This window comes from Capsicum annuum, chromosome 5, assembly GCF_002878395.1.
Source record: "Capsicum annuum cultivar UCD-10X-F1 chromosome 5, UCD10Xv1.1, whole genome shotgun sequence".
Taxonomy (NCBI): Eukaryota; Viridiplantae; Streptophyta; class Magnoliopsida; order Solanales; family Solanaceae; genus Capsicum; species Capsicum annuum.
The window spans coordinates 51,681,141-51,695,874 of record NC_061115.1 but is presented as its reverse complement, the minus strand read 5'-3'; positions in this window follow the sequence as shown (position 1 = coordinate 51,695,874).

Below are 14,734 nucleotides of genomic sequence, written 5' to 3'. Positions count from 1 at the left end.
GTGAAGGTCCAGTGGTAGAATCATCCTATTTAGGAAGACACTTGGGAGACTGAAGTAGACATGCGTAGTAAGTATCCATATCTTTTTCCTAATTTAGGTAATTCCTTGTTTTCCCTGCTTGTCTCTTGTTTGCTTGTTCGAAGATGAATAGTTGTTTAATTGGTATCTAATGTAATGACTCCCCAATTGTCTGTGAAATATTTTCATCTTCCCTATTTAGTTCTCCTCATAGTTTGTACTCACGGGATGAATAGTACTAATTCTTGAGATGTTGGAAAGTAATTTATGTCGTTAGTTGGATTATTGAGTTTTAATAAATTTAAGCTTGATCACAGTCAATCTTTGATCAAGACGACCTCGATTTTGTATGTTAATATTTTCAATAGGCCCAGAACGTACTTTTTAGTCAAGCTACATATTTTATTTATTTCTATGAGGCTCTGAATAAATTTTGAAGATATATTAGAAGTTTTGGGTATTTTAAATAATTTATTTATTTAGTGATCTAGTGGATCAAAATAATAATTTATTTACTTATGTGATCAATACAAAAATGAATTTAAATGAGAAGAGTTTATCATATTTATTAATAACTAATTTAGGTGTACGCGTCTTGTGCGTGTACCTCACTTTATTGAATTCAAACATTACACTAAGTATGATATTTTTTTAAATAATAAAGTTGAATACAATAATTAAATTCAACATTTTTTGAAGAATTTATTTAATTAAACCTAATCTTTACCAAAAAAAATTTCACAGCCAATCAACATTCTTCTACCACATGTAAACTGCAACAAAACAATACGATAATAGAGACATCAAAATGATATAATTAATCTAAACTTTACACAAAAAATTTCTCAAAGTCATCTGATACTCATCTGCCACCAGTAAACTATTACAAAATAATACGACAATAGTGATATCAAAATAATACAACTAAACTTTACCTTTACACAAAAAAAATTTCAAAATAGAGATATTAAAACAATACAATTAAACCTAACCTTTACCTAAAAAAAATTTTCAAAGTCGACCGGCATTCATCTACCACCTATAAATTCATCTGCGGCCTTTAAACCACAACAAAATAATACAATAGTGATCACAAAGCTTCAGTTTTGATGAAAATAATTCTTGTCTGAGTGAAAATTTTGACACTAAAAAATGACTTGAATGAAAACAAAGAAAATATATATATACACACACGTTGAATTCTATTATATTGACAAAAATAATGAAGAACATGAAGGTTAGAAAATTAAGCATCTACCAATCTAGACATGTAACCGAATCAAGTTAGATGGGCATCAATCATATTTTTCCAATAAGTAAACCAGTTTCTTCTCTAATTTAACGTGCATCTCAATATTTATAGAAGTATTTCCTTAATAGAGTCTTATTTTCGAAGTATTTTTCTATTCTATTTTAAGAGTATTTTTCTAATTGATTAGTACAAAGAAAAATATTAATTGATTCTCCTTCTATATATTTTAGGAGTCCTATATATTTTAGGAGTCTAACTAATATAATAAAAATAATTAAATAATAAATTAAAGAAAATAGTGAAAAGATAGTTTTGTCTAAAGGGGAGTTTTTTAATGAGGGATAAGAAGTTCAAATCACTTTTCTAAGAATATTTAATATATTATTATTATAGATATAGATATAGACTATAGATTATAGATTATAACATAACATTTGAGAAATGAGGCATAGATGTTACAACATAGAGTTTTACTTTTTTCACAGCAAAGAATAGAAGGAGACTGCATCAGGTTAACAAATCAAAGCTCTTACTAATTTAATTATTCTATTTCTGTACTTATATTCCTAGGTTGGATTATTAACTTTTTAGATTCCTGCCTACTAATAAGTGTTTTTCTAGGTGACGTAGTGGTTAATTTAGGTAGAAATTATTCTATGTTTTTTAGTTAGAGATTAGACAAGTTAAAAGTTAGGCAAAATTTTTATTAAAAATGTATTTTAGTGTTTGATTTACACAGTGAAGTAGTACATGCAGTAGTACGTAACCTGTAAGATTTAGAAATTATTGTTTCAACAATGTAAAACCTTTATAATATTAGTTCTTTTGCTATTCCAGTTAGGCGTATTACTGGAATAATTATGCTTAATAATGACAAAAGTCATAGTGAATTAATCATTAGATTCTAATGAATGGTGAAGTCTAGTGTTATGTTTTTGAACAGAATTTAACTATTCGAAAGCTTTACGGATCGGAAGGGCAAAACCTTGACAAATTAACTTTTATTTGGATTATTCGGTTGAGTTAGGTTAATGCTTAATTAGACTTTAGATTCGATTTAATTGGGTATATGCTCCTAAATTAGATGCTTGTTGATTGATCTTCGGATATCCTTGAATTTGATCATATTTAAATTGTTAAAAACTTATATGAATAGTTATTGAAACTCCACTTGATGAAATTATCTTATGAGTTTAAGTGTACTTGTAAATTGAGTACATCGTATTGTATCGTGAGAGATAGTGTGAAGTTGATAAAATATATGTAGTATGGTTATAATGATCGGGGTACCATGCCAGTACAAATATGAATATTGACATTACTTATTCATGATGGATCGGGTACCACACTGGTACGGTACATGGACTTAGATTGTCTCCTGCATGTCATGACTAGTTGGGCAAAACTAAGTCTCTTAGCATGTGTGTACAGATTAGTATTGATTTTGAGAGGTTGTGTGGTTTAATTAGCTGATAACGAGCCGACATTATTCTAATTGCGAGGCTTGGAAGGAAATAGTTATTAGTTATGGTGTTATTGTTGATGATGTAGATGTTTACAGTATGCTCTTGATAGTTACATGGCTTATTTGTGTGAATTGTTTGGCACGTCATTTATGTATTTGTTGATTCATGGAATACTTGCTATGTTTTTATGCTTGTCTACTTGTTATTAGATTTAGGTTGTATACATACTATTAAATTGAGTTGGCTTATGATACCTACCAGTACATAGTGGTTTGTACTGATACAACTCTGAACTCCTCATCTCTAGCGTCTGATAGCTGATCTCGATCCAAGGGTGAACATTCCATCTCCAAGCTACCATGAATCATCATATTACTTCTTGTCCATCTTTCTGGCAATGAGACATTCATTATTTTCTTTATTTTTGATATCTCTTTAGACATGGTTTTTATTTAGAAGTTCTTGTACGATGATTTTCGGTTCTTGGAGATTTCAATAAGTAGTTTATTTGATTTCCGCGTTAATACTAATTATCTCTGAATTTTTGTTATTAAGTTGGTTTTATGATGATCTCGTCTTAATATTGATTAAGTGATTGGGTAATGATTCAGTTAGATGATTCTCCCACAGGATGAGTAGTGTGGGTGCCACTCATGACCAATTGGTTTGTGGCAAGGATTTTTATCAGATCAATTTCAAAACGAATGAATGTAAATATATCTGTATATGCATGAATATTATTATATCACAACTTTTTTATCCTAATAAATTTCTCTTAAGAATGAGGACGAATTTAGAACAATACTACATTTACATATCTACTTTTTCAAGGAGTACTTATAAAATAAATTGTAGGTATTTAGATAGTTCAATTTATTTATTCTTTTTAGAATTTTACTTGCAATTTACATTTATCAATAAATTTTTGTTACAAATTTTTTGCATCGTTTATATTAAATAGCAAGTTGTATGTTTTCGTTACTTTTTGAGTAGTTTCGTGCAATATTGAATTCCTTTTAATCCTAGGGACAAAGTTAATTATATTTTTGAAATCTAAATTAAAATAAATTAAATGTCAATATGAGATAAAATTATTTCCAATAGACATGAAGTATTTATCTTAAATAATATTTAGTGTGAATTACAAATAATAAGTTCTCCAAACAAATTAAATTAGATTATATTGGAGTCGTCTTCTACTATATATTTCTTTTTGGTAAAATCTACTCTATATTTCATTTTTTCATTTATGTTACGCATAAAATAAATTTACAATTCTAATTTCACGTAGTACAAAAGTTATTAATTATAAGAATATAAATAGATAAACAGTTAACTAATATTTCTATTTATATATAATAATAACATAAAATTATAATTTAAAATAAATACTCAAATTATATCTTTATTTATTTTGTATAGTAATATAAAACTATAATTTAAAATAACGTATGATAGATAAATTCAAATAGTAGAAAAAATATGAACCATCTGAGTTAAGAAATAAATTGAATTTCAAGTATTAGAAAAATACATATTTATTTATAATACATTAAAAAAAATAATTAGTAAGGATATTAAACAAAATGATAAGTTGTTTACAAGTATAAATAACACAGTAACTACAAGTCAAGACAAAATTAGACAGGAAGATATAATTAATTATAGTGTAAAAAGTTTGAAAGGTGTTACTTTCTGTTTTGATAAGAAAGTATTTTTAACTATAATAAGTCGAGTCTTAAATTATGCATACAATGTAACTAATACTTTGATAAATTGTAACTAAAATTTGATAAATAATAAATTAAATAAAAATTAACATATAAAAATTTAACTTAAATTTAAAATTAGCATGCTATGTTTTGAAATAAGCAAGAACATAATGTCAAAATACAAAGAAAATAATTAACTACAGTAGGAAAAAACGTAAAGATGGGGGAGTGGAGGTGGGGGTGGGGTGATATTTTGAACTAATTTTGAGAATATAATGTGGTATTTAAATAAAACATTATTATTATCTATAGAATATCTATTTCATATTAATCAAAAAGAGCATTTAATAACTACATTAAGGCAAGTGATATGCTATTAAAAATCAACATTAACAAGTTAATAAATTTAAATAGCGACAACATGATAAATAAAACTGTAACGACTTGAAAATTTGATGAAATATGTTAAATTTGTGATTTTGTGTGATTTGACTGTTTTACTCCTTCATGTACTTGCATTATGGTATTTCTGGAGTGCGGGGGTGATTGACACGGTTTCCGGTGCATTTTGGTACCATTTATGCGATATTGTGGTTTTTGATGACTTCAAGAGCCTTATTTTAGAATTATATGGATATCTTTCGATCCATGCGATGGATGGCCAAACGGCCAGCATCTCCGAAATATCGATTTTAGTCTTTATAGACCTTTAGTTTGGGTCTTGATGCACCCGAGCTCATTTCGACCTATTGGTCAGAAAGTTGGAAAATTAGAAATATAGGTGTGGGATCCACATTTGGTGGAAACGACCTCAGAAGAAAAATCTATCTTCGTCAATAGATCTGAAACATTGATCTTAGTGTGATAACATATTTGATGTGATTTTATGGCTTTTAAATCTCATTTCAACCCTCGATTTGGAATATGACAACTTCGGGTTTCAGGGATCAACTTTGTAAAAATGATATTTTTTTTCGAAAAACTAATATCGTCATTGAGTTTGAAGCGTCGAATTTAGTGTGGTTACATAGTTTGTTTGTGTATATCGGGCTCCGAACGAATTTCGAACACCCCGTCGAAGTTCGTTTGGACTTAAAAATCTGGTGCACCAGGTTGCTAGTGCAACTAGGAAATTTAAAGGGTAAGTCGCATTTCCCAAGTGCGATTTATGCCTTATTTTACCTGGTACCCCGATACAGTAGAAATAGCATTTTTATCCAATTTTTTATCATTCTTTCACCTTCCTCTTAAGAGTTAAACCCTAAAATTAGTGTGAGGGCTTAAAGTGAAGTTTGTGGATGCTTAGGAAGGTAGATTAACTTCTATTTCTTGATTCTCTTATGGATTTAAGGTAAGAAATCACTCATTTTCTTAGTATTTCTTGATTAAATTCTCAAAACCCAAAAATCTTAGGGCTTAATTTTAAATTCCAATTTCACTCTTTTTCCTTGAATAAAATTTTAATCTTATTTTTTCATCAATTTAACCTTCAAAACAACTCTGATTCTTGATTTTAACCTGGATTCCAAAGATTTTACCTAGTAAAGATTAAAATGGTTTTCCTTCAATTTGAACCTCATTTTTTACTCGATTTGACTTGGATTTTCATCTGTAGGTTCCTAAAAATATGGAGAACATATTTTTGGAGTAAAGTTATGATTTTTCTATTCTTTTTTAAAAATCATTTTGGAGATCCGTTTTGACCCTGAATCAAAAGTCAATATGGGTATCGTTGATTTTGTTTTGACGCGTAGATTCCATATTTGATATTTTTAGTGTATTTGGGGACCTTTATTGAGGAGTAAGACTTTGGAAGCAAAGTCTTGATTGCGGTATTTTGACTTTTATGGTAGGTTATGACTTAACTCTTTCAGACTAGGCTGGGTAGTAAATGATGATATAAAATGCATGTTACGGGTAGGAACTAGTCATGAAAATAATAGTTATCTATGTGTTGTGCCCGTGTGGGGGCCTATATTTGATGTAATTATTGAAATTGAGATATTATATGATATGTATGACCGTATGGGGTCCTATGTGATATTGATAGCCTTAAATACATGTGAAGAATTATATTATGTTGTTAAAATGCTTAATGTGGTACCATTGATGTACTGTGATTATATTCATACTTTATTGGCATATGAGACATGTGAAAATTCATGGATGAAACAAAAATAATGAGTGAATATTGGCTCACGTGGTAATAAAAATATATCATTGTGATTGGTTATGAAAATATATCATTATGATTGATTGTGGAAATACTCATTATGATTGGTTGTGAGCATTATATCCTCATATCATACTCATTCATTAAACATTGGTACCACCGTAGCAATATCTGAGAAACACTAGCAACACCTTTTATAAAATCTTTCCCAGGGAAAATGCCAGGAAGGAGATATTGTAGCACCTTATAAAAACCTTCTTGAGGGATGTGTCAAGGAGGAGATATGAGATACATGGATTGTATAAGGGTTAACAAACCCCCATGGGTCCTGCGTTGGGAGGCTTGCCTTCATAGGTGTATACAAGATTGTGCAATAATCTCGGAGGTTGTGCGACAACCTCATGCATCATCATCATCATATACATTGCACTTACTTTATTGTGTTTATATTGTGTTGTATTGCTATATTGACTTGCCATCTATGTAAATATCTTATCTTCTTTTACTTGTATTTGATGATCTTGTATATCCATGTTTCCCCTTTGTTCTACTTATATGTGACATAATGCATACTTGTGTTCTATCTTTATGTGATGTTGCAATATATGTGATATATTAAAACTATTAATGCAAGCGGTGTGGGATACCATTGTGAGACGTTTTCTAATTGCAGGTGGCATGCCCTTAGTGTGTATTTTGTATGCTTTATTTTCTACTTTGCTCGATCATCCTATAATACCTACTGAGTACAAGTGGACTGTACTCACTCCTACTTCACCCTTTCGGTGCAGCTTTAGGTTTGAATGCGCCTTAGACTGGTTGATTTCATGTGCCTTCAGATTTCTCAAGGTAGCGATTGGATATTCATACGGCTAGAGTTCAGATCTATCTTTCTGTATTAGTTATGTCTTTATTAGTGTTCGGAGATAAATATCTTCTTTTTGGTTATTTTTCTGATGTACTTGACTCCAAAATAGTATTAGTAGTTTTTATACTGCTGACACCAGGTTTTGGGATTTTATGGCTACATGTGTCGATTTTATTCTTTCCTATTTTATCATATCTATGTGGTTCGATTTCGTTCTAGAAGCCTTACCTTAGGGGTATTTTTGTCTTTTCTTCATTGTGTATCAATTTGGGTGATAGACTTACTTGTTAAGATTTTTTGCGATATGTGTCATCATGACCCTTGTATTTTTGGGTCATGACAAAAACATGAAACATAAAATTTTTCAATATGTTATGGTTCATTGGCACTACTATATAGATTTGGTTATAGAATTGTGGGGGATGGGGAAAGATTTGTGGATCAGGGGTTATTTCATTGAGGAGCAATATGATAATTGGATTTTATTTGTTTGAATAGGCTTAAGATCAATAGGCCCTTAAAATTATTTGTGAAATTCACCAAAAAACACTTCAACTAAGACTAGTACTTATTGAACACCTTTACTATTAAGAAAATTGTTCATATTAGGTACTTTTGAATATTCAATAAAAAAAATATAATGTGTGTATAGTATACTCGCGATGACATGGCAAAACAACTAATTAAAAATGACATGCGGAAGTGAGGGCCTAAAATAATTATTAAAAACTAAATTATATATTTTAAGAATTAAAAAAAAACTCTAAATTGGAAGCTCTAGCCCCCCACCCCCACCCCCTCTTTCATCTTCTTCCCCATTTTTGTTTTCAAACTTAAATCTCCTCCTATTTTTTCTACTTTTTTCTTTGCTTTGGATCTATTTTATTTCTTAATTTTGAATTTGATTTGGTAGAAGAGACAAACTTTCTTCTCCATTTTCTCATCGTCGTCATTTATTTTTCCTAACCCCAAAATTCAATTTTTTATTGATTTCAGATACAATCTTCTACTTTTTTCATAGCTGATTTAGGAAAGGGATAGATATGTAGAGAAAAGATAATGGTAAACCATTTTGAAATTGACGACAAAGAGAAATTGAGAGGACTTGATTAATTCTATCAAATTTTCTGATCATCTTCAATAAGCTTAGTGGGTTTATATTTGATTGTTGATGTTTGTTCAGAGGTTATGGAGATGAACGAAAGTTTGGCAAACTATATAGACTAGGATGTCGAATAAAAGTTTCTTTTCTTTTACAGATTCAATTAGTTCAAAAATATTTTTCATTTATTAAAACTAAAATGTAATAAATTAGCAAAGAATTAAAAATAAAATTACAGTAGCTTTGAGAATCAAAGAATGGGGGTGAAGAAGATGACAATCACTAGTGGGGGAGGTGTTGCTTCTCCGTTTGTTATTAAGAATTACTACTATTATTTTAAAATATAAATAAATAATATTTTTAGGCTATCTATAATCTATATCTATATCTATATTTATATCTATATCTATAATATATTAAAAGAGTGAAGGGTCTTAGAAATATTGTTTGATCTTTTTGTCCTTCATTAAAAGTCCTTGTTTTAGACAAAATCGTCTTTTTAATATTTTTTCCTAATATTTAAGAGTTAAAAATTAATTAAATATACTTATGGTAAAACCTTTTCTTATTAGAACTCATCAAAATTTCAATATTTTGTCTAATTTAAAAGTTAAAAATTAATTAAATATATTTATGGTAAAACATTTCCTTACTAGAAGTCATCAAAATAAATGACAACTGATATTTTTTACATTAGTTTAAGAATTTTAAATCGACTAAATTTGATTTTAAGAAGATTTGAAAAATCTAGAAATAAATATAAAACTATTAGAATATGAAAAATTTAAGAAGAACAACATTTTAAAAAGTTTACATTTTAAAAAGTTTTAAGTACATAATAAGAATGTAATCAATGATTTTGTAAATATTTGACTTTAAAAATTAGGAAATATTTTAAATTTTAGAAAAAATAACTGTAACACAAATATGGTTCAAATTGTTGTGTCTCTCTTAGCCTGTGGCAACAAAGGAAGGTACTATATGGAAAACGCAAAAGTAATGATACATCAACCACTTGAAACTTTTGATTGTAAAACAAATATGTACTTATTAGAACGAGGAACTTGTACATGTACAGACCTAGAAGATTCGATCCTTAATCCCTGCTTCTTTTCCTGCTTTTCTTTTGACAACTTTTTCCACAAAAATTTCCAAATTGAACTTTTGCTACCTCTACTTTTACAATTTTGTTCTTTCACTCCTTCAATATCTCCATGATTATAATTTCTTGCTAATCGAGCACTTTTGCTTCTTGTACTAAAGCTTCTATGCCAATTCTTCACATCGATTGTTAGCATGAACTTTGATTAACTATAATTATACTTCGATTTTAAGTACATAATTGAAATCAACTATCTGAATCCTCAATAAATAGAAAAACTTTTATCAATTGCTTGGAGTATAATAATAAGTATAGATGTGATTAGCAAGATAATTGAGTTAACAAGAATTTTACTCCCTCCGTTTAAAAAAGAATGACCTACTTTGACTTGACACAGAGTTTAAGAAAATAAAGAAAACTTTTGAATCTTGTGGCCTAAAATTAAAGATGTGTCAAATATACCAAATGCCCTTTAATCTTGTGATCCTAAATATGCCATGTGGAAAGTTGAAATTAAAGTATTGCAAAAAAGAAAAGAGGTCATTCTTTTTAAAACAGACTAAAAAGTAAAGTAGGTCATTCTTTTTTAAACGAAGGAAGTATATGGTCATGGAGAAAGTATAGAATTAGGAGTTATGTGGATTAATATTAGGGAAATGGTGGTTATTTATTGCAATTTGAGTTTTAAGGAAAAATTGTGAATTGGAATTGGATTAATAGAATTGGAATTTTTTTGAATTTTGAAAAAATATAACAATTCTATGTCCAAATAATTTTCTAAAATAAAATAACAGAAAAAAGCGAAAAACCTCCACAACCAAAAAGGGACTAAATAAACTAGTTTCTTTAATGTCACGTAGTAAGGAACAAATAATGTGTAAATTTTTCAAAAAAATAAAAAAATATTACTTGGGTCCATTCACAAACCTAATAAAAGTAAGGAACATTTTCCTTGCCACATCAGCACTTTGTGCTTACTAGGTATACATTTTGAATAATTTAGTTGTTCAATAGGTACTAGTCCTAGTTAAGGTGTCTAAGCGAATTTCACAAATAACTTTAAGGGCCTATAGATGATTAATCCTTTTAAATATTTATATCATTTCAAATACATAGTTTATTATATAAATATACATTATATTTCAAAAAGTAAAATAAGAAGGAATAACAAACTAATCTTCTTTTAACAAGTTAATATGATATTTGAATTTGAATTTGAATTTTAATGAAATTTGAGTTGGAACGGAGTTCTAGCTTCTTAGCCTCTCTTATATATATACTCCTCTATCATTATCTTTATTGGTGATTTATTTACTGCTTTTTAAATATTTTTTCATTTTTGTAAAACTATTTTTGCTTCAACATTTTTCCTTTATATATGTAGAAGGATATGTCATTTTCATCTTCATCTTTCTCAGTCAACATTGATGAAGAGGAACAACAATCCATAACTATTAATGTTATCTCTATCTACTTCTTGTGTCTCTTCTTCTCTCACCATAATGGTAACACCCTCCAAGGAGAGAAGGGGAAAAAGGATCTAGTAATAATTGAAACGACACCTTTGATAAGTAAAAGATTCATAAGTTAATCAGTTTCAAACTAATATTGTTTCAATTATTTGATTTATGAGTATGGAGAGTTATTTTTATTTTTTACTAATAATTTTGTTGCTATTGTTGACTTGCAGAAGAGATAAAAATAAGGCGGAATAGCTCTGTGGACACCTGTACTTGTTCTGATTTGTAAAGTAGATAGTTCTACTTACACTTGTATCATCTGGACCCTTTAACCTGTCAAACCAAAATATTTTAAATCCTTTACCCATCAAATCATAACATTTTAAACCATTTTTTCATCCAACTAATATGAGTATGATACACTCGCTGACACGTGGCGCGCCATGTCATTTTCAATGACAAGTAGGAAATTAAATATTCAGAATATATATAAAATATAAATAATATTTAAAAAAAATAAAGCTCCCCCACCCCTTCATTCTTATCTTCTACATTCAACTCATACTATTCATCAATTTTGAGTTCAATTTTGGGGACAATTTGAATTTAGATTTGTGGGTATCACTCCCGCCACCACACACTTCAACCAATTCCTCCTCATCCTTTCCCAATCCAAAAAATTCAAATTCATTATCCACTTATTCAAATCTAATCAATTCAAATAAAACTTTAATTCACGTAAAATTTTCATACAAACCAAAAAAAAGGACTTGTTAAATCATCGATTCAACAACTCTGTAAAATAAAAAACCCCGAAAAGGAGCTTTCTGGACTCCAAAATTATTTCGTAAGTGACGGAATTTTAATTTCTCGTATACATTTTCATTGTTGATTTACTATTTGTGTAGTGAATGAAGGATCCATGAGACAATTGGAGTGTTGGAGTTAATGAACAGTGAAAAAATAGACACCCTTTTGATAATATTGTATGTAGCTGTGTGATTTTCTGGTTTTTGAGTGTTGAAAATGCCTTGAGTTTAGGTTAGTAATGGTAATGGAGGAAAAGGGGGGTGGGCTATGTGTGTGTGTGTGTTTGACAGGGGATATGTTTTAGAGTGTTTGATATTATTGTTCTTCTTTTTAATGTTGCTTTATTTCATATTTTTTCTGTATATAATATCATAATCATATCTTTACCTTTTTAGGAAATTTTTATACAGATTTACAAGTACTTTATTTGGGATAACTACACATTTTAGCAAACATGGACTTTTAATTACCCTATTTAGCCTAAATTTCAATTAATTACAAATCATAGCCACCTCCGACCTATTAATTATTCCTAATTACAATTCATAGTCTCTCTTATGTATTTTCTCTCTTTTTCTATTTTTTATTATTCTTTTTTTTTTCTTTTTTAGTTTTTTTTCTTCATTTTTTCTTTTCCTTTTCATTTTTTCTCCACTTTTTTTTCCTTTTTTTATATTTTTTCTCTATTTTCTATTACTCTCCTTTTTATTTTGTATTTTTCTTCCTTCTTTTCCTCTTATTTTTTCTCCTTTTCATTTATACGAACTAGCAAACACAAATACAAGTTCGAATTATAAAATACAAATACAAATGTGAAATATCACATATAAATACAAGTGCGAACTATAAAATACAAATACAAATTCAAACTATAACATACAAATACAAGTGCAAACTATTATTTGTATTTTTTAATTATTGAAAAGGAACGATTGTTTTTCTTTCTACGAATACTTATTTGTATTTATTGATACGAGTTGTATTTATTGATACAAATAAATATAATTCAATTTTTTATACAAATACATATTGTATTTGTATTTGTAAAATTATTTGTTTATAATTGTATTTATATCAAGTGATATTTGTTTATTGACAAATATGAATGATAATTTTGATAGACAAATACAAAACGGTACATTTGTATCAAATGATACATTACATATTTATATATTTTGGAACCAAGAAAATACAATTAATGCATTTACTTGTTTGTATATAAATACAAATGATAAATTGTACATAATTACGGCTAAATACAATATGCAATCAACTTACAAATACAAATATAAAATAATTCTTTAAAAATAAAAAGATATCGACGAAAATAAAATACGAATACAAGTATAATCCAAATATAATATAAATATATACAAACACAATAAAATCATAATATAAATATAATTCAATATAATATGCAGTAAATTATAAAATACAAAAACAAAACAGTTCTTTAAAATACAAGTGCGAATTATATAAAATATAAATAATAGTGCAAACTAATAAATACAAATATAAATACAGGTGCAAACTATAAAATAAAAATGCGAACTACAAAATATAAATACAAGCGTGAACTTTAAAATACAAATACAGTTGTATCAATGAATACAAAAATATAAATGATGGTGTGACTACAAATATGATAAATAATTGTGGTATTTACGTTATCATCCATGACTTGTGCTCGACTAGTCATATTTTTCAAATCACAAAAAGTATAAAATAGGAAAAAAAATAGATAAAGAAAATAAGTACAAAAAAGAAAACAAAAAAATCAAACAAGAAAAGAAAAGAAGAAAGCGAAATATAAGTTGAAGATTAAAGAGAGAGAAAAAAAAAGAAAGAAAAAAAGAAACGAAAAAAAACAATAATAGGAAAAACTATAAAAAAGAAGAAGAAAAAACAAGAAAAACACGAAAAAGAAAAAAATAATAAAAAATAATGATAGTGTTTTTAGTGAGACTAAATATGTAGTGTATTTATCTTTTTTATGAATACAGATCACTGAGTAAAAGTGTATACCGCGGCTGAAAATCGAATACAATGGCTATAAATGTTAATTTTGTAAAATGTGGCTATGGAAGGAGAGTTTTATAGCAAAGTGCCACTATTTCTGAAAGATCCCCTACTTTATTCTATTTATTCTTTTCAGTTATGCTTGCAATTTATATTTATAATTTTTAGGTGTCCTTTAATTCTATAGTATAAAGAAAGAAATCAAAGAATACCAATATAAATCACTGCCTAAAAACGTACATTTTTAAATAGTAACATAGAGTATAACTAATAATGATGTACATATATTACTTAGAATCTTTTTTTTTTTGTATAGAATGAATTTTTAATCATATATTTTCCTTTGAATTTGAATTGAAGAAATTTTCATGTGTTGTTTAATTCTATGGACAAAGTTAATAATCCTTTGGAATTTGAATGAAAAATAAAGTTTTGAAATATAAGATAAAATTGTATTCAATAGAGGTGAAAGTATTTGTTACGATCTGAGACTACCCCTAGTCGTAACACGGTGGTTAGAATCACAAGTGACTCTAACCTAACCTATGATATTGTCATAATGCATGAGCAACAACAACAACAACCTACCCAGTGTATTCCCATATAGTAGGGTCGGGGAGGGTAGAGTATACTCAGACCATACCATTACCTCAAGTGAAGTAGAGTGGTTGTTTTCGATAGACCCCTAGCTTAGAACCGATAATAGTATAACCAACATAAAAGATAAGTGCATATAATCTAGTAGGGTATGC